Source organism: Phyllobates terribilis, unplaced genomic scaffold (genome assembly GCF_046119375.1).
Source record: "Phyllobates terribilis strain yellow unplaced genomic scaffold, ASM4611937v1 Scaffold_1__5_contigs__length_1240528914, whole genome shotgun sequence".
NCBI classification, from domain to species: Eukaryota; Metazoa; Chordata; class Amphibia; order Anura; family Dendrobatidae; genus Phyllobates; species Phyllobates terribilis.
This window is the reverse complement of record NW_027362761.1, coordinates 159,585,570-159,612,408: the sequence shown is the minus strand read 5'-3', so window position 1 is coordinate 159,612,408 and position 26,839 is coordinate 159,585,570. Positions and strand designations below refer to the sequence as shown.

Sequence of the window (26,839 nt, the reverse complement as noted above, 5' to 3'; positions counted from 1 at the left end):
CTTACTGTCACTATACAATGTACATAGAATGCTGCTAATAAGTGGTGTGGTTGGGTTAGCTTTCTGAGCTCTGCTACATCTACAGCAGAGAAAACTCTTGATTGTATCACAACTGCTGCACCCAGTAAACTAAGCAACCCATTGCCGGAATCAGGGTCTCATTCCCTACATTATGCTGCTCTTAGGTGAGGTAAAAAAAAACTGCTGACAGATTCCCTTTAACTAACTACCTAGTGCTGTGAACTCTATAGCGTATAAAGTGCTGCTGACACTTCTTAATGTAACACACACAATAATAGAGAACTTAGCGAACATCAATGCATAAAAATTACAGATTAAGGAGGCAAAGCACATAATATTTTCAAAACATTAGTGTAATTCCCAACGTTGGGGTATTACATGTGAACATAGCCTTACTGTGCAGCCTCTTGTAAAGCTGACAATTGTGAAAGTCGCCCATAACCCATAGTATTATCAGCTGAGAAAGAAAGTGAAAATACAAACTGAAACCTCTCTACAAGAAATCCCAGTGCTATCTGCAGTGAACGAACATCGTCAGGTAAGATTTTTCTACTATATGGCATTATTAAGAGGAGAGAGAGAGAATGGATAGATCAAATAGATAGATAATTGTATTATTGATGATGTTACTAACATTTAGACAGTTCCTGAGGGACCAATCTTCCTGGTTCTATCTACTACTATGTAGAACAATACTGAATATCCGCAGAGATATAATGGGACATATTTATCAGGCTTAATGGCTTAATAGATATGATGCAAGTCAAGAAAGACAGGTAGGTTTTTTATGGTTATGTGCTTTAAGACTGTCTAGTGTTAGTCTACACTGTCTACACTTTTATCTACCCAGAGTACCCCTTTAAAGGATGAAAGCTGTATTTATTCTGCTAGATACAATGGCTTTGGCCTCGTTTGTCCTAGTTTGCTTATTTCAGCAAACAGTATCAGATAGACTTTAACCCCTTCACGATCGATAACGCATATATATGTAATCGGTCCAGTCCCTGTTTTTGATGCGGTCTCCGGCGCTGAGCCCGCATCTTTCCCTGCTTATGATGACTGATTTAATCAGCCATCAAGTGCCTCTAACAGCTGCGGGTGGTTCTGAGATCCACTGTCAATCACTGACATCGGCATTCAACAAGCGCTGGCTGGAAGCACACCACAAATCTCACCCATTGGCACCCCTGTCACTTGATCGTGGGGCACCAATGGGTTGTCATGACAGCCGGGGGTCTGCAGAAGACCCCTGTGCCTGTCATTGTGAATCTCCTGTGAACGCTGGCGTGTGTCCGGCATTCATAGGAGATCGATGTTTCTGCAATACGTAGCACAAGCAATTGGTCAATCGCTGCTTCAAGTCTCTTAAGGGGACTATTAAACAAAGTAAAAAGTGAAAAAAAAGTTTTAAAAAAATATAAAAAAAAAACCAAAAAACACAAAAGTTCAAATCACCCCCATTTTACCCCATTAAAAATAAAACAATAAAAATTACACATATTTGGTATTGCTGGATTCAGAAATGTCCAATCTATCAAAATATAAAATAAATTAGTCCAAACGGTAAACGGCGTAACGAGAATAAAAATCAAAACGCCAGAATTATAGTTTTTTGGCCATCGCAATATTGCAATAAAATGCAATAATAGGCAATCAAAACGTTGTATCTACCCCAAAATGGTATCAATAAAAATGTCAGCTCAAGCTGCAACGTAAGTAAGCCCTCACCCAGCCCCAGATCCCGAAAAATTAGAACGTTACGGGTCTTGGAAAATGGCGACAAACGCAAAAACTTTTTTTCATACAAATTTTCAAAAATTTTTTCACCACTTAAATAAATAATAAACTATACATGTTTCATATCTGCGTACTCGTACTGACCTGGAGGATCATATTGCCAGGTCAGTTTTACCATATAGTGAACATGGTAAATAAAAAACCCAAAAAACAATTATGGAATTGCACTTTTTTTTGCAATTTCACCACATTTGGAATTTTTTTTTCCGTTTTCCAGTACACTATATGGTAAGATCAATGATGTCATTCAAAAGTACAACTCGTCCTGCAAAAAAACAAGCCCTCATACGGCTATATTGATGGAAAAATAAAAAGTTCTTGGCTCTTGGAAGGAGGGGAGGAAAAAACGAAAAAGAAAATCGCTTGGGGGTGAAGGGGTTAAACCTAAAATGTGGATCAAATGGAACCTGTTGGCACATTTTTTCATATGGAAGTAGTAGTATGGCTATGTAGATCTCCAATACATTTTTGTAGAGATTAAATATGCCAGTCATGAGAAATCAAGACTAGAAACAATATCCAAATCAGCCCGGAAGTGTATCGGGGGAAAAAGCAGTGCCAGTGCACTGACACTTTCCCATTTCTTTTGCAGCCCAATTTGAATATGGTTTCTTCATTAGATTTGTCATGACTGGCACATTGGACCTTTACAAAAAAGGTATAATTTCTATTGAGGGACAAGCGCCGACAGTCATACCACTACCTTTACTTCTAAAAACATTCCCAATACCAGAAGACGTTTTGATCTCTGTCACTAGGTTTGGGACCAGTCATGCAACTGGGGTTTATCACTTTAAACATGTCTATTGTGACAAGCTGATGACTCCTTACTTATAATACTTGTTTCCAAGAAGAGAAGATGTTTAAATAATCAATATTGTATGAGAAAAATGAAAAGATGTGCAATGCAAATCTTGCATGTGAAATTAGGGACTTTACATATACAGTTGAAACCAGAAGTTTACATACACTATATAAAGTTTCACATATGCATGTTTTTCTCAATATCTGACATAAAATCAGAATAAACCTTTCCCATTTTAGGTCAATTGGGATTACCATAATTTTTAATATTTGCCAAATGCCAGAATAATGAGTGAGAGAGAATGGTTTAAGGCATTTTTATTGCTTACTGCAAAGTCAAAGGTTTACATACGCTAAGATTACTATGCCTTTAAACAAGTCTGGACTGCCCATATGATGATGTCATGTGTTTGGAAGCTTCTAATAGTTTTTTTGGCAACATCTGAGTTAATTAGAGACTCACCTGTGGATGTATTTAATACACACCTGAAACACACTGCTTCTTTGTGTGCCATCATGGGAAAGTCTAAAGAAATCAGCTAAGATATCAGGAAGAGAATTGTGGACTTGCACAAGTCTGGCTCGTCCTTGGGTACAAGTTCAAGATACCTGAAGGTGCCTCGTTCATCTGTACAAACAATTATATGCAAGTACAAACAAGAAGAGAATGTTCAGCCATCATACCACTCAGGAAGGAGACAGGTTCTGTGTCCCAGAGATGAACCTGCTTTGGTCTGACATGTGCAGATCAACCCAAGGACAAAAGCAAAAGACCTTGTGAAGATGATGGCGGAAACTGGTAAGATTGTGTCAATATCCACAGTGAGTATTGTATCAACATGGGCTGAAAGACCACTCTGCCAGGAAGAAGCCATTACTTCAAAAGAAACATGAAAAAGCCAGATTAATGTTTGCAAATGCACTCAGGAACAAAGATCTTAATTTTCGGAGACATGTCCTGTGGTCTGATGAAGCTAAAATTGATATTTTTGGGCATGATGACCATCGTTACATTTGGAGGAACAAGGGAGAAACTTGGAAGTCTAAGAACACTATCCCAACTGTGAAACACGGGGGGTGGCAGCGTCATGTTGTGGGGTTGTTTTGCTGCAGTAGGGACTGGTGCACTTCACAAAATAGATGGCATCATGAGAAAAGAAGATTATGTGGAAAAACTGAAGCAACATCTCAAGAAATCAGGCAGGAAGTTAAAGCTTGGGCGGAAATGGGTCTTCCAAATGGACAATGACCCAAAGCATACTGCCAAAATGGGAACAAGGTGGCTTAAGGATAACAAAGTCAATGTTTTGTAGTGGCCATCACAAAGCCCTGATCTCAATCCTGTTGAAAATTTATGGGCAAAGCTGAAAAGGCAGGTGCGAGCAAGGCGACCTACAAACCTGGATCAGTTACACCAGTTTTGTCAGGAGGAATGGGCCCAAATTCCGGCCAACTATTGTGAGAAGCTTGTGGAAGGATATCCCAAACGTTGGACCCAAGTCATTCAGTTTAAGGGCAATGGTACCAAATACTAATGAAATGTATGTAAACTTTTGACTTTGCAGTAAGTAATAAAAATGCCTTAAAACATTCTCTTTCTCATGATTCTGGCATTTGGCAAATATTAAAAATGATGGTAATCCTAATTGACCTAAAACGGGAAAGGTTTATTCTGATTTCATGTCAGATATTGAGAAAAACATGCATATGTGTCTTTTTATATAGTGTATGTAAACTTCTGATTTCAACTGTATATAGAGATGGAGTATGGACCAATTTCTCACAAGGAACTCTGGACTAGCTTTTAATGCAAAATAAGATTTATGCTTAAAAGAAGATTATCAGAAATGCCAAAGGTTCAGGAAAGGAGCAGATGAACCATTTCCTTCATTTTCATATGAACATTATCTTCTTGGTTACCAGCAGGTTCCATAAAATTCCATAAAATTCCTGTCTACATTCTTTAGATAGGAATATCGTGATATTATCACAGGTCAAAATAAAGCTCTTTTCATGCTGCATTTTCCTTCTTCTAAGTGCATACATAAGGAAAGCTCTTTTACCTACAGGAATCCAATGTAAAAAACATACCGTATTTTGTTTCATATTTTTCTGGCGAGATAGCTACAGGAGTGACACTATTCATTTTGCCATATGAAGTAATGAAAATGGAAAAAAAACCTATAGGTGGGGGAAATTATGAAAAACATACAATTTGACCATTTGTTGTTAAGGTTTCATTTTGGCTGCTTTCACTGTGCTGTAAAAATGACTTTAGGCTGTAGGTCAGTTCGATTACAGTAATAGCAAAGTTATATAGTTTGTTTTTGGAATTTACAGCTATTGAAAAATAACTTTATAGAGCAATAACCATAGAGGTTGTAGATATCATGCTATGACTGAGGACCAGAATGCCTGAAACGCGTTACCATCTCTGTTGATCCTGTTTGTGGATTTTACAGGAACTTCATGAAGTTTGCATATATTGCTGGATTCTGGAGCCTACCTTCCTGTATCCAATATTTGAGTGTCTTACACACATCCATGCATCCTGCATACAGCGCAGTGGTGAACTGGACATTTGAACATGTTCTAATAGCAGCTAGGCCCCGGTATCATATCCTTCTGCCTCATAAGAAAACACCAATACAAAAAAAGAGCATGGTAGGTGGCGGGCCCTCCTACAGATCTTACATTAGGTTTCAAATTACCATATGCTACTGGTGACCTATTTTGGTTAAACATAGTTGAGTCAATTTCTATGTATTAGGTAACTAAGAAATGTTCTACCAATGTCTTGAAAAATCTATGTAAATCCCAGATATTTAAGCTTTTCTGTTATTTCCTTTAGATTTACTGAATAATACACATGTAGGTTATATTTTGAAGATTTTAACATATCATCTAGGGTGGTACTTTTTCTGGTAAAGTAGGTCAAAAATGACATATTCCTTTTAACTGGGTCAGTATCAAGAGCCTCAGTAAAAAGTTTTTTTTATATTGCTGAAATCTGAAACCTTGTGACTCATTTAGTCATTTTTCATTCTGGAGGGGTTGTAAGTAAAGGGATCCCAGTTTCATTATTAGGGCTCGCTCACATGAGCATATAATACGGCCGAGTGCTATGCGATGTTTTATGGGATAGCACTCAGTCCAGTGCTATTCTACGGGCAGCTCAGATCTGCGATTATTATCTCATGCCAATTCAGCATGAGAAAACAATCTCAGCATGCTGCGAGTGACTGCTAGATTCGGCTCACACGGCTCGGTCCGAGTGCAGTGCGATTATCGCGGACACAGGCAATGGAGAAGATGGAGAAATTACTTTCTCCGTCTACTCCGCACCTGTGCTGTGATTCTTTCATTTGAGAGAATCGGAGCACAGTGCACTGACACTCGGACAGAGTTTGATCAGAGAGTATTTGCATAATCGTCCCCAGTGAGAGATTTGACGGCCCTTAAAGTATGCATAGTGCCTGTGGTATTTTTTCTAGTAAAGTGAATACATTTTGTCATTAAATGGGTTCTCCAGACTTTTTTTTTTTCTGTTATACTATTATGATGATCTGATGTGTGTGCTGTGACCTGGAGATAATCTATAAAATGTTTTGTCAGTCAGAAAGACAGGATGGACAGCAGGGTGAGCAGCCTCTTCTTACCTCACCACTCCTATTATCTCCAGTATTAGATCAGAAAAAGAGGGAGGACAAAAATGTGAGGTGCTACTTCTTACCTCAGTGTCAGGGCACCACATTAGCACTCCTGGTATATCCAGTATTAGATCAGAGTGACAGGGAGGACAGCAGTATGAACAACCTCTTCTTAACCCAGCACACCTGGTATCTCCTGTATTAGATCTGAAAGACAGGGCAGACTGCAGTGTGAGCAGCCTGTTCTTACCTCAGCATCCCTGGCATCTCCTGTATTATATCAGAAAGATAGGGTGGACTGCAATGTGAGCAACCTGTTCTTTCCTCAGCATCCATGGGTATATCCAGTATTAGATCATAAAACAAGGTGTATTGCAGTGTGAGCAACCTCCTCTTACCTCACCACCCTTGGCATCTCCAGTTTTAAATCAGAAAGACAAAGTAGATTGCAGCGCGAGCAGCCTCTTCTTACGTTAGCAGACCTGGTATCTCAAGTATTAGATCAGAAAGACAGTATGGACAGCAGTGTGAGCAGTCTCTTCTTACCTCAGCACCCCTGGTATCTCCAGTATTAGATCAGAATATCCACTGAGAGCTGCGCATGAAGCTTCCTACCGCATATGCTCACAGGCACCTGTCCTGTTAACATTCTAGGAAAGGTTTCTGTCAGTGTAACAAAGTGTTGACAATTTTAATTTTATAGTGATTACCTCCCTAGAGAAATCCATTGTGATTTGCTAATTAACAGTATTTAGGAAATATCTAATTACATTTTCTTTAGCTATTTTTTGTGGAGAACCCCTTAAACTAACCCCTTTAACTCCCATACAGCCCATCAAGAGTTTCAGGTTGTATGAATGGGCCTTAGAGGGGTTGTCTTGTTAAAACAAGTTAACAGTTATCCACTTGATAAGTGATAACATATTCATCGGTGGAGTACTGACTGCTTGAACTCGCACCAGTCGGCAGAATGGCCAATTTTTATCTACGACAGGGCACTATTATGCCCATTAGAAAGGAGCGACAGCGCGAATGCTTGACTACCACGCCATTTATTCTCTATGGGGCTGCCAGGAAAAAGTTGAGCTCAGGTCTCGGCCGCCTTATAGGGAATGGAGAGGTTGTTGAGCATTTGTACTGCCATTCTAGTGGGGATAAATGTACCTTATCAGGAATAATAAATCTCCATTCTGCATATAGATGCAGGTCTCAGCAGTCGAACCCCAACTGAGCAATAAGTTATCACTAGTGTTGAGCGAGTATGTTCTGTTAACCCTTTCGCCGAGTATACCCCCCTATTTACTGCCTGGGGGGTATTTACTGCCTGTGTGGGTTATTTACTGCGAGGGGAGGTATTTACTGCATTTGTGGGGGTATTTACTGAGTGGGGGGTATTTACTGTGTGGGGGCTGTATTTACTGTGTGGAGGGTGTATTTACTGTGTGGGGGTGTATTTACTGTGTGTGGGGGGGTATTTACTGCCTGGGGGATATTTACTGCCTGGGTGGGTTATTTACTGCCTGGAGGGTTACTTACTGCGGGGGGATATTTACTGCGTGTGTGTGAGTATTTACTTCATGTGTGGAGGTATTTACTTTGTGGAGGTGTATTTACTGTGTGTGTGTGGGGGGGTGTATTTACTGTGTGTGTGGGGAGTATTTACAGCCTGGGGGTAGTATTTACTGTGGGGGTATTTACTTCGTGTGGGGGGTGTATTTACGGTGTGAGGGTGTATTTACTGTGGGGGGTTATTTACTGTGTGGGGGGTGTATTACTGTGTGGGGGTATTTACTGTGTGGAGGTGTATTTACTGTGTGGGGGTGTATTTACTGTGTGGGGGAGATTTAGTGTAACGGGGGATGATTTGAGGACACAAGTTTGGGGAGCAAAGAAGGGACAGATGCAGACACACTATGGGGAGTGGGAGAAATTTGAAGACACAATATGAGGAACAAGGGGTAAGATGGGGGCATGTATGGGGGGATGGGTGCTGACACAATATGGTGAGTGGGGGGATGGGTGCAGATACAGTAAGAAGAGCAAGGGGAAAATGTATGCATACACAGTATGGGGAGCGAGAGTGATAGGATGTGTGTGGACACAGTATGAAGATTCGTGGTCATGTGTGAGGGGGCAGTATGGAAAGTGAATGGGTAAATGTATGAGGAGGGAGGGGGAAACATATGAGGAAACTATTGAGGGGAATAGTGCGAGGAGACACTATGGGGGGAGAAAAGTGTGAGTGGGCACAGAATAGAGACCGAGTAGTGTGGGGGGGTAGCATGGGGGGACAGTGTAAGGCACAGTCAGGAGGGGATAGTATATTGAGGAGTGTGATGAGGGGGTACAGAGTAGAGTCTGGACCCTATAGGGGGGACACAGTGTGAGAGGATAGTGTGAAGGGGGGGCCCAGTATGAAAAGGAGAGGGCAGTGTGGAGGGCATGTACCATAAGAGGGACAGTGGGGGTTCAAACTGTGTGCAGGGAATATAGTGAGGGGCAATTATTTATTCAGGGGCTCAGTGTAGGGCAGATATTTTGATTCAGTAGCATTATAATGATACTGCTATCTTTAAGGGCATCATGTGGGGATGTGCTGCAGCAGGAGAAAGAAGATGGAAGTCTGCAGACATGGGTTGTGGATGAGAAAAGTAATCATGGAGTCTGAACAAGATGAAGAAGAAAAGAAAGAGAACTACTCCAGACACAACGTCAACTATAAGGTACCTGGAAGTAAATATTTTTTTTGTGAAACTGACTAATTCTCATATTTTATTTTTGTTAGGAGCATTAAAGAGGTTGTCCAAGTTTGTGATGAGTCTGCAGTCATTTTATATGACTGCAGGCTTCTGAATTCTCACAGTGCGCACTGCATGCTGTCAGTATTCTCTCGTGCCGGCGATTTGCATACATGTGGTCATGTGTCAACTAGACATGTGTGGCCTCACTCAATGAAACTTAATTGAGTGAGGCCGGGCACGTCTAGTCTGAATGTGGCCAGAAGTATACAAATTACATACTTGTGCAAGGGAGAATCCTATAAGTGTGCAGTGCATGCGCTGATAGAATTCAGAAGCCTGCAGTCACATAGAGTCACTGCAGACTTTCATCTCAAACTGTGACGAGACGAGCCCTTTAATTATAAAATGAAGTCCTGTAGCATGCCAATCCTAACAGTGTGTAATATATACTCACTGTCAGGATTCAGCTCAGCTTGCTGGTTCCAGCAGTCATCACATGGCCACTTCACTCAAATGCGATTTCCAATCTTACAGCATTTGGCAACTAGCTTCTCTTCCTGCTTCTCTCAGTTTTTCACTGAACATTGAGAGAATTAGGGAGAGCAGCTCATCGTCACATGACTGTAAGTGTGCAAATCGCATATGTGCTTGAGGGGAGGGGGAGCGCCAAACTGAATTCTTGCACCGGGTGCCAGAAAATCTAGATACACCTCTGCCCATGTGTCTCATTCCTGGCCCCATGTGTCTCATTGCTGGCTCCCATGTGTCTCATTGCTGGCCCTCATGTATCTTATTCCTGGCCTCCATGTGTCTTCATCCTGCCTCATATGATCTCCCATGCTGCCGCCTTATGTTCTCCCATCCTGGCCAGTTATGTCTCCATCTTGCCCCCATATGTTCTCCCATCCTTGCCCTATGTGTCCTCATCCTGCCCCCTTATGTTCTCCCATCCTGGCCCCATGTGTCTTCATCCTGCCCTCATATGTTCTCCTATCCTGCCTGTTAGAACCCTCCTGTTTGTTTTTTCCATCTTGTGTTTTGCGGTCACGTGACCATCTGCCTTTATATTCCAGCTCCGCCCTTTTGGCTGTGCTGGACTTCAGTGTTTGACTGTTTCTCTAGCCAGGTGCTTCGGTGCCTTTCTCTGTCAGTTCGCTTGGTCCTTCTGGGACCTCTAGTACCTTTTTGTCAGTTTGTCTTTTTGTGTTCTGCAACAACTTCTCTGTTTAGGAGTAGAGATGAGCGTTGTTCTACTCGAACTGTTCGCCAATCTCAAATTCGAGCTGTTTTGGGCGGTGTTCGAGCCGTTCGGCGAACACGAACAATTTGAGAAAAATTCGGCTGTTCGAGGTTATGTTCGATAACTGTTCGTGCACCAAAATCATAACTGGATTTTTTCTCAGTAATGATGAAAATTAATGTTAATACGCAGTTTGAGTGTACAGCGGGGTGGGGGGAGGGGCAGGGGATGGATCTCTGCAGGAACAATGAAGATCTCCATTTTTTTTTCTCTTTCCCGCATTTGCAGTGGGGAGGTGCAATCTGTCAGCCTATCAGCAGCGCACACACGGAGCGAAGTGCTTTTTTTCACACAAGCAAGGGCATGTGTCATTGGCAGTGTATGTCACATGTCCTTGCCCTATAAGACCAAGCCATTTTCCCCGTCGCCACCATTTTCTCACTGCTGCAGCTGCGTGTTAGACGGCACCGCTGTTGCTGTGTGCGCTATACCTTGTTAATTTCAAGCCAATTTTCACACAAATATACAGATAGCTTGGGAGTAGGGAATAGTTGTGATTGCAGTCCTTTTAAGGACTAGGTTACAGCATTTTCCATACGACTTTTATCAGGCAGGTCTGTGCTCTTAAATAGATAGATTGTGGGAGTAAAGACTAATTGTAATTGGAGTCCTTTTCAGGACTAGGTTACATGAGTTCCTATCAGTTTTTGCCAGGCAGGTCTGTGCCAGTGCTGTGCAAGTTTTTTTCACAGCATTTGGCTGAATCTAGCAAAGCTAATCCTTTTTGGCCTATTGCAGAGTGTGTTAGTCAGTGGAGTAGCCTATCTGTGTTGCAAGATATAACACCTGTGTATAGAATACCAATTTTTTTACTGCACCTAGTGAAGTAAAATCTTTTGGGCATAGCATCATTCTATTAGTCCATCTATACTGACCTCCATCAGGTTGCAAACTGAATATAATTTTTTTCTGCATCTAGCTCTGAAAAAATATTTGGGCTTCTAGCAGTGTCTGGGACTTGGTCTATTAGTCCATCTATACTGACCTCCATCAGGTTGCAAATTAAAAATAATTTTTTTCTTCATTTAGCTCTGAAAAAATATTTGGGCTTCTAGCAGTGTGTGGGACTTGTTCTATTAGTCCTTCTATACTGACCTCCAGCAGGTTGCAAATTGAATATAATTTTTTTCTGCATCTAGCTCTGAAAAAATAGTTGGGCTTCTAGCGGTGTGTGGGACTTGGTCTGTTAGTCCATCTATACTGACCTCCATCAGGTTGCAAATTAAAAATAATTTTTTTCTGCATCTAGCTCTGAAAAAATATTTGGGCTTCTAGCAGTGTGTGGGACTTGGTCTATTAGTCCATCTATACTGACCTCCATCAGGTTGCAAATTAAAAATAATTTTTTTCTGCATCTAGCTCTGAAAAAATATTTGGGCTTCTAGCGGTGTGTGGGACTTGGTCTATTAGTCCATCTATACTGACCTCCATCAGGTTGCAAATTAAAAATAATTTTTTTCTTCATTTAGCTCTGAAAAAATATTTGGGCTTCTAGCAGTGTGTGGGACTTGTTCTATTAGTCCTTCTATACTGACCTCCAGCAGGTTGCAAATTGAATATAATTTTTTTCTGCATCTAGCTCTGAAAAAATAGTTGGGCTTCTAGCGGTGTGTGGGACTTGGTCTATTAGTCCATCTATACTGACCTCCATCAGGTTGCAAATTAAAAATAATTTTTTTCTGCATCTAGCTCTGAAAAAATATTTGGGCTTCTAGCAGTGTGTGGGACTTGGTATATTAGTCCTTCTATACTGACCTCCAGCAGGTTGCAAATTGAATATAATTTTTTTCTGCATCTAGCTCTGAAAAAATAGTTGGGCTTCTAGCGGTGTGTGGGACTTGGTCTATTAGTCCATCTATACTGACCTCCATCAGGTTGCAAATTAAAAATAATTTTTTTCTGCATCTAGCTCTGAAAAAATATTTGGGCTTCTAGCAGTGTGTGGGACTTGGTCTATTAGTCCATCTATACTGACCTCCATCAGGTTGCAAATTAAAAATAATTTTTTTCTGCATCTAGCTCTGAAAAAATATTTGGGCTTCTAGCAGTGTGTGGGACTTGGTCTATTAGTCCATCTATACTGACCTCCATCAGGTTGCAAATTAAAAATAATTTTTTTCTGCATCTAGCTCTGAAAAAATATTTGGGCTTCTAGCAGTGTGTGGGACTTGGTCTATTAGTCCATCTATACTGACCTCCATCAGGTTGCAAATTAAAAATAATTTTTTTCTTCATTTAGCTCTGAAAAAATATTTGGGCTTCTAGCAGTGTGTGGGACTTGTTCTATTAGTCCTTCTATACTGACCTCCAGCAGGTTGCAAATTGAATATAATTTTTTTCTGCATCTAGCTCTGAAAAAATAGTTGGGCTTCTAGCGGTGTGTGGGACTTGGTCTATTAGTCCATCTATACTGACCTCCATCAGGTTGCAAATTAAAAATAATTTTTTTCTGCATCTAGCTCTGAAAAAATATTTGGGCTTCTAGCAGTGTGTGGGACTTGGTCTATTAGTCCATCTATACTGACCTCCATCAGGTTGCAAATTAAAAATATTTTTTTTCTGCATCTAGCTCTGAAAAAATATTTGGGCTTCTAGCGGTGTGTGGGACTTGGTCTATTAGTCCATCTATACTGACCTCCATCAGGTTGCAAATTAAAAATAATTTTTTTCTGCATCTAGCTCTGAAAAAATATTTGGGCTTCTAGCAGTGTGTGGGACTTGGTCTATTAGTCCATCTAAACTGACCTCCATCAGGTTGCAAATTAAAAATAATTTTTATCTGCATCTACAGTACCTCTGAAAAAATATTTGGGCTTCTAGCAGTGTGTGGGACTATTTGTATTAGTCCATCTATACTGACCTCCATCAGGTTGCAAATTCAAAATAATTTTTTTCTGCATCTAACCCAGCCAATAGTTTTGGCCTAATACCACAGTTTGGCCACTCAGCTCTGCTCGGTTACCATCCATTGTTTTTTTGTGCAAACAACTCCAGAGTTGTGAATTAGTTAACCACCAAAATGAGTGGAAAAAGGCCTGCTGCTGGTGGAAAGGGGAATAGGCGTGTTGGGAAGGGGAAAAAAGGTTGTGTCCGTGGGGTAGGTGTTAAAGCAACAGTAACATCTGCAGAAGAAAGACCATCTTCCAGCCAAACTAAAATGTCTACTTCTTTTAGCGGACAATGTGATAAGATCCCTTTCTTACGGCCACGCCAATCGCTACAAATTCCAGATGAGGCACAAAAACAGCAGGTGCTTCAACGGATATCAAGTGCTCCTTTAAGTGGGCTCTCCTCCACATCAACTTCAACATCACAAATACTCCAGTCCTCAAAGGTGTCACCCAAATCGCACTTGCTTCCTCACAGCTCCCAAATCTCCAGCTGCCCGTCTGAGTATGAGGTAGAACAGATGGTTGAGTCTGCAGAGCTGTTTACTCATACTATAGCCTGGGAATCAGAGGTCGACTCCAGCGCTTCTGTGAATCCAGACGAGGAAATGATCTGCACTGATGCCCAGAATCTTTATGAGTCGGATCCAGGACCAGACGCAGAAGGTTCTGACCATAATGTAGACCCTCATTCCCAAACTGTAACTCCTGTTGGTGGAGACAATGAGGAAGACGATGATAAGACTCAAATACCTGATTGGAGCGACAACTTTAGTTTTTTGTCAGGGCAGGAACAGGTTGGCTCTGAGGACGACGGGTGTGATAACGCACAGGGTGATGATGATGAGGTCGGAGATCCCACTTACTGTCAACCCACAGTCAGCCAAGAGATGAGGTCAGCAGAGGAGGTGGAGGAAGATGCTAGTGACGACGAGGTCAGGTTGCGCCTTCCTGGACAGAGACGTAGTACTGGAAGCACGTCAACAACTGCATCCTCAAACACAACTCTGCCTCTCACCACAATTCGTGGTGGCTCTTCAGGTCGCATGGGTGCTAAGCCTTGCATAGCCTGGGCATTTTTTCAGATCGATAAAGATGACCCAACTCGTGTTATCTGTAACATTTGTCAGCAAAAGCTAAGTAGAGGCCAAAAAATACATAGTTTGAGTACTTCATGCATGAACCGGCACATGGACATGAAGCATAAGTTGCAGTGGGAAGCTCAGTGTGCTACAATGCGGCCTAGCCGGCCGGGCCAATCACCGTCTGCCATATCTTGTGCATCCGCGGCCTCTTCATCCTCTGTGACTGGGGGGACAGCAGTCACACCTGTTTTGGGGCGCAGACCTGCCACCTCTTTACCCGCAACAGCCAGCGTGATTGGCAGGTCATCATTTTCTTTGGAGGTGGTAACACCAGCTGGTGTTGAGCGCTGTCCGACATCGATAGCACCACCTTTGGATCAAGGCAACCTAACATGTCCGCCTGCATCTTCCTCACAGACCGGCAGTTTGCCGGGGACACCCTTATCAACCCCGTCTAAGCACAATAGCCAGCCCTCGGTCCCTCAGATGTGGACAAGTAAAAGACCATTTCCTCCTAGCCATGAGAAAGCTAAGAGGTTGAATTTCACCATCTGCAAGCTCTTGGCTACAGAAATGCTGCCTTTCCGCCTGGTGGACACAGAGGATTTTCGAGACCTTATGTCCGTCGCAGTGCCCCAGTACCAGATGCCCAGTCGGCACTACTTCTCAAAGAAAGGTGTGCCTGCGCTCCACCAGCATGTCGCACACAACATCACCGCTTCTTTGAGAAACTCTGTGTGTGACAGGGTGCATTTCACCACAGACACTTGGACGAGTAGGCATGGACAGGGGCGTTACATGTCGCTGACTGGGCACTGGGTAACTATGGTGACAGCAGGACAAGGGGCTGCTGTCCAAGTCTTGCCGTCCCCACGAGTTGTGCGTCAATCCTCTTTATGTCAAAGTTCCTCCACTGCTTCTGCCTCCTCAACCTCCTCTCGGTCTTCCACCTGCACCCAAAGCCTGTCTGGTCATGCCACAAGCTTTCTAACTGCGCAGAAGGGATCCTGCACACCTCCTTACTATGCTGGCAGTAGGGCTCAACGTCATCAGGCGGTTTTTACATTGAAATGTCTGGGAAATGTGAGTCACACAGCTGAGGAGTTGTGGTCAGCTCTGGAGAACCAATTTCATGAATGGTTGTCTCCACTGGACCTGAAACCAGGGAAGGCCGTGTGCGACAATGCTGCAAACCTGGGTGCGGCCCTTCGCCGGGGCAATGTCACACACGTGCCTTGTATGGCTCACGTGTTGAACCTGGTTGTCCAGCAATTTTTAGCCCACTATCCCAGACTAGATGGCCTTCTGCAGAGGGCACGGTCGCTGTGTGCTCACTTCCGCCGTTCGCATCCCGCAGCTCAGCGACTTACATCTCTACAGAAGTCGTTGGGCCTGCCACTTCACCGGCTAAAATGCGATGTGCCTACCCGGTGGAATTCAACTCTGCACATGTTGCAGCGACTGTGGCAGCACCGACAAGCCCTGGTGCAATACGTTCTGACGTATAGCCTGGGCCAACGAGATTCAGAGGTGGGGCAAATCACGCTGGAGGAGTGGTCTCAGATCAGGGACCTATGCACCCTTCTGCACAGTTTTGAAATGGCGACGAAGATGTTTAGTGCTGACGATGCCATTATCAGCATGACTATTCCGGTGATTTACATGCTGGAGCACATGTTAAACAGAATTCGGAGTCAGGTGGTGGCACAAGAGGAGGTGGAGGAAGTAGAGGAGGAGGAGTTGTATGCGGAAGGGCTAACATCTGCAAGGTCCAGACGGTCGGCAGCACCAAGGCGGCAGGCATGTGAGGGTGGGGGAGATGGTTTTACCAGGGCGCATGGTAGCAGCCAAACTAGTGAGGAAGGTGCAGGAGCCCAGGAAGAAGTGGAGGACGAACTGATGGAAGACTCATCAGATGAGGGAGACCTTGATCACATTTCTGTTGTGCGAGGTTGGGGGGAGAGGACAGAGGAAGGAAGCATGATTGTTACCTCGCCACCAACACAACAGGGACTTGGTGCTCCTGGATGCGCAACACACATGAGTGCCTTCTTGCTGCACTACCTGCAACATGACCCTCGAATTGTGAGAATTAGAAATAATCCTGACTACTGGGTTGCCACACTGTTAGATCCCCGGTACAAAAGTAAATTTGCCGAAATTATTCCTGCCATAGAAAGGGATGCACGCATGCAGGAGTATCAGCAGAGACTGTTGCAGAATCTTACATGTGCTTTTCCACAAAATACCAGTGGTGCACGTAGTGAATCTCACAGTTCCAACTTGCCAACCGTGGGACCGTCAAGTGTTCAGCACTCAAACTGTAACAGAACCACAGTATCTGCTGGTAACATCAATTTTGCGGAATCATTTCACCACTTTTTTAGCCCATCCTTTGCAAGGCCACAGGAGACAAGAAGTCTGACACATAGTCAAAGCCTAGAGACGATGGTACAGGAGTATCTCCAAGTAAACATTGAAGCCACGACTGTGTCACTGGACCCTTGCTCTTTTTGGGCTTCCAATCTGGATAAATGGCCGGAGCTAGCCACTTACGCCTTGGAGATCTTGTCATGCCCCGCAGCCAGCGTTATGTCTGAACGTGTGTTCAGCGCTGCTGGTGGTGTGCTGACAGATAAGCGCACGCGGCTCTCCACTGATAATGTAGACAGACTCACGTTCATAAAGATGAACAAATCATGGATCCGAAACGACTTTTCTACCCCTGTGTCATCCTGGGGAGAGTAAAAGCTTGATGATTGGTTAAAATCACCCTACCAACCGTTTTAAGCTTTCAAATTACTAATCATGTTTATCTGTATCTTGACTGGAAAATAATTTGGGCTTTGTAGCAGTGTGCAGCACTGATCCTATTAGGCCATCTATACTAAAGCTTCACCAGATTTAAAATTAAAAATAATTTTTAGCTGCATCTAGCCCGGAAAATGATTTTGGGGCTCCGAGATGCGCAAGGCACATAAGTGCCTTCTTGCTGCACTACCTGCAGCATGACCCTCATATTGTCAGAATTCGAAGTAATCATGACTACTGGGTTGCCACACTCTTAGATCCCCAAACTTTTCGATCAACCTTTTCATTTTAATAAAGACCAAAAAAATGGTCATTTTTGAAATTATAAGCATTAGCAGGTTGTTAGAAACTGAAATCAAACAGTTTTCAACTCAAAACTTTATTCTAGGTGATGTTACATTTTCACATAGGACCCCTTGTTCGAAAGGAGCTTCTGAACTCTCTCGTCCATTGAATTTGTCAGGTTTTGGATGGTTTCTGCTTCAATTGTTTTGCATGAGGACAGAATACCCTCCCAGAGCTGTTGCTTAGATGTGAACTGCCTCCCGCCATCATAGACACTCCTTTTAATGATGCTCCAAAGGTTCTGAATGGGGTAGAGGTCAGGGGAGCATGGGGGTCACACCATAAGTTTGTCCCCTTTTATGCCCATATCAGCCAGAGATGCAGATGTTTTATGTGCAGCATGAGATGGTGCATTATCATGCAGAAAAATGATCTTGCTGTGAAATACACGGTTCTTCTTCTTGAACCATGGCAGGAAGTGCTGTTTGAGAAAATCCACATACATTATGGAGTTCATCTTTAGCGCCTTCAGGGATCCTAAAGGGGCCGACAATCTCTATCCCCATGATTCCAGCCCAAAACATTACTCCACCTCCTCCTTGTTGGCGCTGTAGCCGTGTTTGCGTGGGGTGTCCATCAACCAGCCATCCTCCACTCCATCCATCTGGACCATCGAGCGCTGCACGGCACTCATCCGTGAACAAAACAGTTTTGAAATCAGTCTTCATGTAATGTTTGGCCCACTGGAGCCGTTTCTGCTTGTGTGAAGTGGATAGAGGAGGTCGACAGGATGGCGCATGCACAGCTGCAAACCTCTGAAGGACCCTGCATCTTGTTGTTCGGGGGACGTTGGAGGCACAAGCAGCTTCAAAAACTTGTCTTCTGCTATGACAAGGCTTTTTTGCCGCTGCTCTTTCAACCTGACGTAATTGCCTGTAGGAAAGAGTCCTCAATTTGCCCTTATCAGCACGCACACGTGTGTACTGTGAATCAGCTACATACTTCTTGATTGCCAAGACACTTCATCCTGATCATCGCACAATGTTGATTGTAGTCATGCCTTGACCTAAACACTCCACAATTTGTTGCTTCTCAGCAGCCGACACATCCTTTTTCTTTCCCATTTTGGCAGAAAATGTAGGCTGCTTAATAATGTGAGAGAGCCTTCTTAAGTAGTCTTGCCTTTCATTGGACACACCTGCCAAACTAATTAGCACAGGTGTCTGCAATTGCTTACAGTGATATAAAGAGCCCTGACACACATCACCATCAATGAGTTTAACTGACAAACAAACAAATTCTTCCCTTATCACTCCTAAACACTTTTTGTATAATAATTTGGAACGCAGTGTACATGTGCTTTTCCACAAAACACCAGTGGTTCACGTAGTGAATCTTACAGTTCTAACTTGCCAACCGTGGTCTGTATGGAGTTGTTCAATAAAGGGCCCAAAATTAAGATAACATAGATGGGAGAGGTCTCTATGAATAGGAATTCCTAAGTATTTGATACCCTGTGAGGGCCAGGCAAAGGGAAAGTTGGACTGGATGGAATCCTATATGGATTTGGGGAGGGAGACATCGAGGGCCTCAGACTTCGCTGCATTGATTTTAAAATTTTACCATGTAACAAAGTGATCTATTTCAGCCATAACAGCATGGATGGATATATGTGATTGAGTGATATATACTAGGACATCATCAGCAAATAGAGAGCACTTGTACTCGGTGCCTCCCACCTCAATCCACCTAATATTGGGGTTATGGCGAATTGATGAGAGCAGGTGCTCCGTCACTAGGATGTATAAGAGAGGGGACAGAGGACATCACTGCCTTGTCCCATTGGTGATTGTGAAAGGTGATGAAAATGTTCTGACGCACCCCCTGGGCCTTGGGACACCCGGAGCCGGACCCTTTTTGGTGGATGCTGGTGGTTGTAGTCTTCGTGGCGGCGACCCAGTTCCGTGGCTCAGGGCGGTCAAACCAGTGGCGGAACTATTTATGTGGTTTTCATGTTTAAATGTCCGACTACGCCACCTGTGGATTGCGGTCAGAGTGAACCGCCGCTACAGGGCAGACCACTGAGGCTGGTGTTGTGGGTGCAGCAGAGCGTAGCATAACTCCCCACGGGAGGAGTATAGCCTCAGGGCAGTGTATGCGGAGGATGGGGGTGATGGTGCAGGGCAGCAGCAGTAACGACACGGAGTCAGTGATGCAGTTCAGGGCCTTTACTCACAGTTCTTATTATCCAGACCACGTCTGCAGGTAACGGCTGTCCACGTCGTACTGTGCTCACCAGGTGAGGGGCTCAGACAACTCCCAGATAACTTTGGAGCACTTCACAGGACCCCCTTTGTGTGTCCTTTGTCTGGCCTTTCTTACCAACACTTCTGTCCGGCTGCCTCGGGCCTCCTCTTGGTAAACTTGGCGCCAGTTTCCCTGACCCTATGTGGTGCCTTCCTAGCGGGTGTAGCGAGGGGCTGCGCCACATAAAATGTCAGAGCCTCCGGTTTCTAGCTGAGGGTCGTTTCCTGCCTCCACTAGTTCGGGGACCGGTCTCCCCCTTTGGCCTGACCCCTCCACGCAGGTGGATTTGGGCGTGCGGTGGCGACTCGCCCGTCCGCACCCCTGGGATCCCTTCATTCCTCGTTCCTGGAGCCTTCTCCGCTCCTCTTCCTTCCTTCTCCCTCTTCCAGGCTTGGGCCTCTGTTACTAGGCCCGCCTCCGGAGCAGAGCTCATGCAGAGCCCCTGCTCCCTGCCACTTCTGCTCAGACTTCTCTGCACTGAACTAAGATGGTGCCCACCTTTTATACTCCCTTCTCAATGCACCCAGGAACTGCTTCCTCGCTGCTCCTGCACTACAGGGTTCCCCTTCCTCAGTGTTCCCTCCCCCCACTCCAGCCAAGGACAGGGACTGTCGTGCCCATCTCAGGGGCATATTGGTCGCCCTGCCCCACGGCAATGTGGTGTAATGCATGCAGGTGTCGGGTCCTGATCCACACTCCATCCTTACCTGAGAGTGAGATATCACACCTCTGGGTGAGGTGCAATACGTCTGTAGCAACCGAGCCCTCAAGGTGCTACAGTTCCATTTATCTTCAGCCTAGGTGACGTATTGCGATACAGGGCCGTGATTTTGGCTATAAAAGGGTCCCCTAGACCCCTACCCCAAGCTTTTTAAGAGAATCATATATGGCGTGCCAGGAGACTCTATGGAATGCTTTCTCAGCATCCAACGAGAGTATCTAATTACAAATTTTTAACTGCATCTAGCCCAGGAAATACTTTGTGCCTAGTAGCAGTGTCTGCTAGTGAGCGGATTATCCCGGCTGTTAAGCAAGCTGCACCACCTGTAGTTTAGACACTTAATTTTTTCAAAGGAAATGCTTCGGGACCATGGGATACTTAGTGAAGAGCATCAGGAGGCACCCCAAGGCATAGGGGCTGGGACTGGCAGTAGGATGCCTTGCGGTGGACAGCCGAGCTCGATCCTTATAAAAGCTTTTTAACTGCAGCAGCTTTAGTGGACGCTACTGGAGCTGGAATTACTGCGGCTGCTGGCATGAGACTTGCCCTCCAATAGATCCTTGTAAATGGATTTAAAGTGTATTCATTCAAATTAGAGAGACAATTTAAATTAAAAAGCTTAGAGCTGCCTCCACCACAGGGGGGCTCGCTCGACCCACCAGCGGACAGGCACCAGTATTGGGAGAGGGGGGCTGGCCGTCAGGGTTCACCGCGGCTCTGGCACAAACCCGGCGACACGGAGGTGGCACGGGCAGGAGCGGACTGGCCGTGTCGGCTTCTCACTTTTTGGATTTTAGAAGGGCATGACATGCCTATATCTGTGTCTCCCCCTCCTTTTACTCCTCCACCTCTTTTATTTTCGCATGACTATATGTACTTGTCACTTTTCCATGTGTTAGTTATGTCTTCTGAGCAGTTTGTCAGCTTTTGGACACCTTTGAAGGTGTTTTCTATGTGTTTCTATGTGTTTTTGTTTGCCTGCCATTGGTTTTAACGGTGTTCGAAGGTGTTCGACGAACAGTTCGACGAACAGTTCGGCGAACACACGGGTGTTCGACGAACCGAACCGAACTCGAACACTACGGGGGTGGCTCAACACTATTTAGGAGGTGTCCCATTTTTGTCCCAGTCCTTAGTTCTTTTAGGGACTCCTCCCCTTATGCTATAGGTCTTCGTTCAGACTAGCCGAGGACTAAGGCGGGTCTGTTCGCTAGGAACAGTCAGCCCGCTACATCGTAGGGATTCAGCTTAGTCTTAATGTAGGGACAGCTTTCCCCTATCTTTCCTTAGTACTTGTTGCAGATCATAACAGTAAGTCCAGCCCAAAAAACTAAAAGGAAAGAAATTCGGGGATCAGTATGGTTTCCGTCCAGGATTTGGCTCAACGCCTGCAGGGATTGTCTCTTGAGGTGGCCGAGCTCCAGCAACACGTGAGTAGCTGTTCTGGAGCGCATTTTGTGGAACTCAAGGTAGGACTGCCTGATGTTTATTATGGTAAACAGCAAGATTTTTTTTCCTTTAAAAATGCTTGTTTGTTATATTTTCGTTTGAGACCAAGGTCCTCTGGGAATGAATCACAGCGCATTGGTTTTATTATGTCACTTTTGCGCAATGAACCCAAGGGGTGGGCCTTTTCTCTCCAACCTAATGATCCGTGTTTAAGGTCTGTAGAAGAATTTTTTTCTGCTATGGGGCTATTATATGACGATCCTGATAGAATCTCATCTGCTGAGGCAGAACTCAGGCGTTTGAATCAGGGGTCAGGTGATGTTGAAAATTATTGCACACACTTCAGGAGATGGGCTTCAGAAGTCAAATGGAAAGATCCTGCGCTGAAATGTTTATTTCTTGCTGGTCTGAGTGAAAGGGTTAAGGATCTGCTAATTGCATTCCCCTCACCTCAGACTCTGCAGGATGCCATGCAATTAGCTGTTCGTGTGGACAGAAGACTGAGATCCAGGGTGAATGAGGTAAAGACTCCTGTAATGTCAGGTCCTAGTCCCCAGAAAATCTGCTCTGACGGCGGAGAACCGATGGAGGTTGGGGCGATGTCACTCCGCTCTCAGGAAAGAGACTGGAGGTTCGCCGAGGGATTGTGTCTTTATTGTGGTAAAGCTGACCATTCGATTAAGTATTGTGAGCTTTGTTTAAGTAAAGAAAAAAAAAAGTCAGTTACGCCCGTATAGCTTGTTTACGCTCTGCAGGAGTATTTCTTTCTGAGAGTACTACTTTGCAGGAAAATTTGATTGAATTTCAGGTGTTTGTGGATTGTGGTTCAACACTTAACGTGATTGACAAAGGGTTTTTGGAAAACCTTAAATTGAAATCCAAACCTTTGTCATTACCTATGATTGCAATTGATAACACTCCCTTGAAATGTATTACTCATAAGGTTGCTGCATTTCCCCTCACTACCTCACTATCAATGGAGTTCACCAAGAAATTTTGGACTTGGTTGTATTAGATAATTTACCCTCTCCGGTCGTTCTAGGATTACCTTGGTTAAAACTGCACAATCCTTTGCTGGACTGGTCTACTAATGTGATTAAGTTTTGAGGTCCGAAGTGCTATGATAAATGTTGTAATGGTCGCATTGCGGCTGTGGAAAAAGGGGAATTACCTGTACCTATTCAAGATTTTTGGAGGGTTTTTTCAGAGGAGGAGTCGCAAGTTTTACCTCCTCATAGGGATTATGATTGCGCCATTGAGTTTGTTCCTGGAGCTACTCTTCCCAAGAGTCGCTTGTTTAATCTGACTATTCCTGAAAGAAAGGCCTGGCTGCTGGTCACATTAGACCTTCTAAGTCGCCTGTGGCAGTTGGATTTTTCTTTGTTAAAAAAAAGGACGGGGGTTTACGTCCATGTCTGGATTTTCGTGAAATTAATAAGATTACCGTACTCAATTCCTAACCATTACCGTTAATTCCTGACTTGTTTAACCAGTTGGTGGGGGCCAAGTGGTTCTCTAAAATTGATCTCCAGGGGGCATACAATTTGCTACGAGTGAAGGAGAGTGATGAATGGAAAACTGCTTTTAACACTCCGGTAGGTCATTTTCAGAATCTGGTGATGCCTTTTGGTCTTACCAATGCACCAGCATTTTTTCAGAACCTTATTAATGACATCCTGAGACATTTGATTGGTAAGAATGTCGTTGTGTATTTGATTGACATTTTGATTTATTCGCCAGATCTGGAGTCCCATTGGCAGAGTGTACGTGAAGTTTTGCAGTTATTGAGTGATAATTCACTCTTTGCTAAGCTGGAGAAATGTGAGTTCGCTGTGCAGAAAATTAGTTTTTTGGGCTACATTGTCTCCAGCGAGGGCTTTGAGATGGACCCTGTGAAGGTTCAGGCTGTGCAGGAATGGCCTAGGCCTATTGGTTTGAAATCTATACAGAGATTTTTGGGTTATGCCAATTATTACATGAAATTCATTAAGAATTTTTCTGTAATTGTTAAACCTCTAACCGATCTCACCAGGAAAGGTGCGAGTACGGCCCAGTGGACTACTGAGGCCATTGAAGCGTTTGAGTATCTCAAAGAGAGGTTCAGTTCTGCCCCTATCCTTATGCAGCCTGATGAGACCAAGCCTTTTTTGGTCGAGGTTGATGCTTCATCGGTGGGGGTCGGAGCAGTTTTGTCTCAGGAGAACAAGGATGGAGTACATCCTTGTGCCTTCTTTTCGAAAAAAAATTCGGAAACCGAACTGAATTATGGTGTTGGAAATCGGGAGTTGCTGGCTATTAAACTCGCGTTTGAACATTGGCGTCATTTTTTGGAAGGCGCTAGATTTCCTATTCAGGTTTTCACAGATCATAAAAATTTGATCTATATGGATGCTGCCAAGCGCTTGAATGCCCGTCAAGCTAGGTGGGCACTTTTTTTTTCTCAGTTTCATTTTTCTGTTACCTATATCCCTGGTACTAAGAATATTAAAGCCGATGCTTTATCTCGCAGCTTCTCTCCTACGGTCGGTGCAGAGGAGGAGGAGAGAATTTTACAGAAAGGAGTTGTGGTGGCGGCATTGGACTCCGTTTTGGAGAATGGGATTCTGAAAGCTCAAGATGATGCTCCATCTAACACTCCCCATGGGAGGTTGTTCGTGCCTAGAGCCTTTAGGAGAGATTTGTTTGTGGCGTGTCATGAGTCTCGGTTGGCAGGTCATCCAGGAATTTCAGAGGTTAAGAGACTTATCAGTCACAGTTTTTGGTGGCCTGGATGGCAGAAGGAAGTCATCAAGTGGGTGCGTCAATGTACTGTGTGTGCTAGGTCAAAGGCTTCACATACTCCTGCTGTGGGGTTGCTTTGCCCTCTGGAGGTTCCTAGTGCGCCTTGGACGCATCTCACCATGGATTTTATTACTGATCTTCCTGTGTCCGAGGGTTTTACTGTCATCTGGGTGGTCGTGGACCGTTTTAGTAAGATGTGTCATTTGGTTCCATTCATTAAGTTGCCCTGCACCAAGACACTCGCTAAGGCGTTTGTTAAGGAGATTGTCAAGCTCCATGGCGTTCCCACGGATATTGTTTCTAATAGAGGACCTCAGTTTGTGGCTCCCTTTTGGCGTGCTTTTTGTGACAGGTTGGGAGTCCATTTGTCATTTTCATCTGGTTATCATCCTGAGTCTAATGGACAGACTGAAAGAAAGAACCAGGATGTTGAACAGTTTTTGCGTTGTTTTGTGGAGGACAATCAAGAGGTGTAGTCTGAGTTTCTGCCTCTCGCAAAATTTGCTCTTAATAATCATACATCCTCCTCTGCTGGGTGTTCTCCATTTTTTTTGTTGTACAGGGAGACATCCGTCTTTTGGTTCGTTCTCCAAATTGGGGTTGGCGGTGCTGGAGGAGGAGAATTTTTCCGGTGATTTGGAGAGAGTTTGGACTAATGTACATTGCAACCTTCAAGAGGCTAACAAGAAGTCCAAGAAGTATTTTGACAGGAAGCGTAAGGAGGTTTTGTTTACTGTGGGTGACATGGTTTGGTTGTCCTCAAAGAACCTGCATTTGAGGATTCCCTCTAAAACACTGGGTCCTAAGTTTGTGGGTCCATTTAAAGTGCTTCAGGTTGTTAACCCGTCTGCTGTTAGGTTGGATGTCCCTACTTCCTGGAAGATTAATCCTGTTTCATGTTTCCTTGTTGAAAAAGGCTGATGTATCAGATAGGGACGCCACTGTCACAGTTCCTCCTGTGGTGGAAGAAGGTGAATATGAAATTTCTCGTATCTTTAATTCTAGATTGCATAGAGGGAGATTACAGTATCTTGTCTCCTGGAAGGGTTTCGGTCCCGAAGACAACTCCTGGGTAAGGACGGATGATGTCTCTGCTCCTAGGCTTGTTAAAGCTTTCCACAAGAGGTTTCCAATATGCCTGGGCCTGGAGGATCCTCATAAAAGAGGGGGTACTGTTAGAACCCTCCTGTTTGTTCTTTCCATCTTGTGTTTTGCGGTCACGTGACCATCTGCCTTTATATTCCAGCTCCGCCCTTTTGGCTGTGCTGGACTTCAGTGTTTGACTGTTTCTCTAGCCAGGTGCTTTGGTGCCTTTCTCTGTCAGTTCGCTTGGTCCTTGTGGGACCTCTAGTACCTTTTTGTCAGTTTGTCTTTTTGTGTTCTGCAACAACTTCTCTGTTTAGGAGGTGTCCCATTTTTGTCCCAGTCCTTAGTTCTTTTAGGGACTCCTCCTCTTATGCTATAGGTCTTTGTTCAGACTAGCCGAGGACTAAGGCGGGTCTGTTCGCTAGGAACAGTCAGCCCGCTACATCGTAGGGATTCAGCTTAGTCTTACTGTAGGGACAGCTTTCCCCTATCTTTCCTTAGTACTTGTTGCAGATCATAACACTGCCCCCATATGATCTCCGATCCTGGCCCCATTTGTCTCCATCCTGCCCCCATATGTTCTCCCATTCTGGCACCATGTGTCTTCATCCTGTCCCCATAATTTCACCCATAATGGCCCCATGTGTCTTCATTCTGCCCACATATGTTTTTTCATCCTGGCCCCATATGTTTCTATCCTGCCCCCATATGTTCTTCCATCCTGGCCCCATATGTCTCCATCCTGCCCCAATATGTTCTCCCATCCTGGCCCCATGTGTCGTCGTCCTGCCCACAGAAGTTTGATTATCCTGGCCCCTTATGTTCTCCCATCCTGCCCCAATATGTTGTCCCATCCTGGCCCCATATGTTCTCCCATCCTGGCCCCATGTGTCTCCATCCTACCCCCCATATGTTCTCCCATCCTGGCCCCATGTGTCTTCATCCTGCTCCCATATGTTCTTTCATCCTGGCCCCATATGTCTCCATTCTACCCCCATATGTTCTTCCATCCTGGCCCCATATGTCTCCATCCTGCCATCATATGTTCTCCCATCCTGGCCCCATGTGTCTTCATTCTGCCTGCAGAAGTTTGATCATCCTGGCCCCATATGT

General features: G+C 44.3%; 1 protein-coding gene across 3 annotated transcripts in view; it reads left to right on the top strand.

Moving 5' to 3' along the window:
- Window positions 1-387: 387 nt before the first annotated feature.
- LOC141245174 (programmed cell death 1 ligand 1-like) overlaps window positions 388-26,839 on the top strand; it is a 181,844-nt gene continuing 155,392 nt past the window's right edge. The window contains exon 1 of one of the 3 annotated variants that reach the window (XM_073669061.1): window positions 388-559. The gene's annotated coding sequence lies outside the window, so the exon portion shown is untranslated. The remainder of the gene's footprint in view (window positions 560-26,839) is intronic. The other 2 variants (XM_073669053.1, XM_073669067.1) reach the window with 2 other exon arrangements.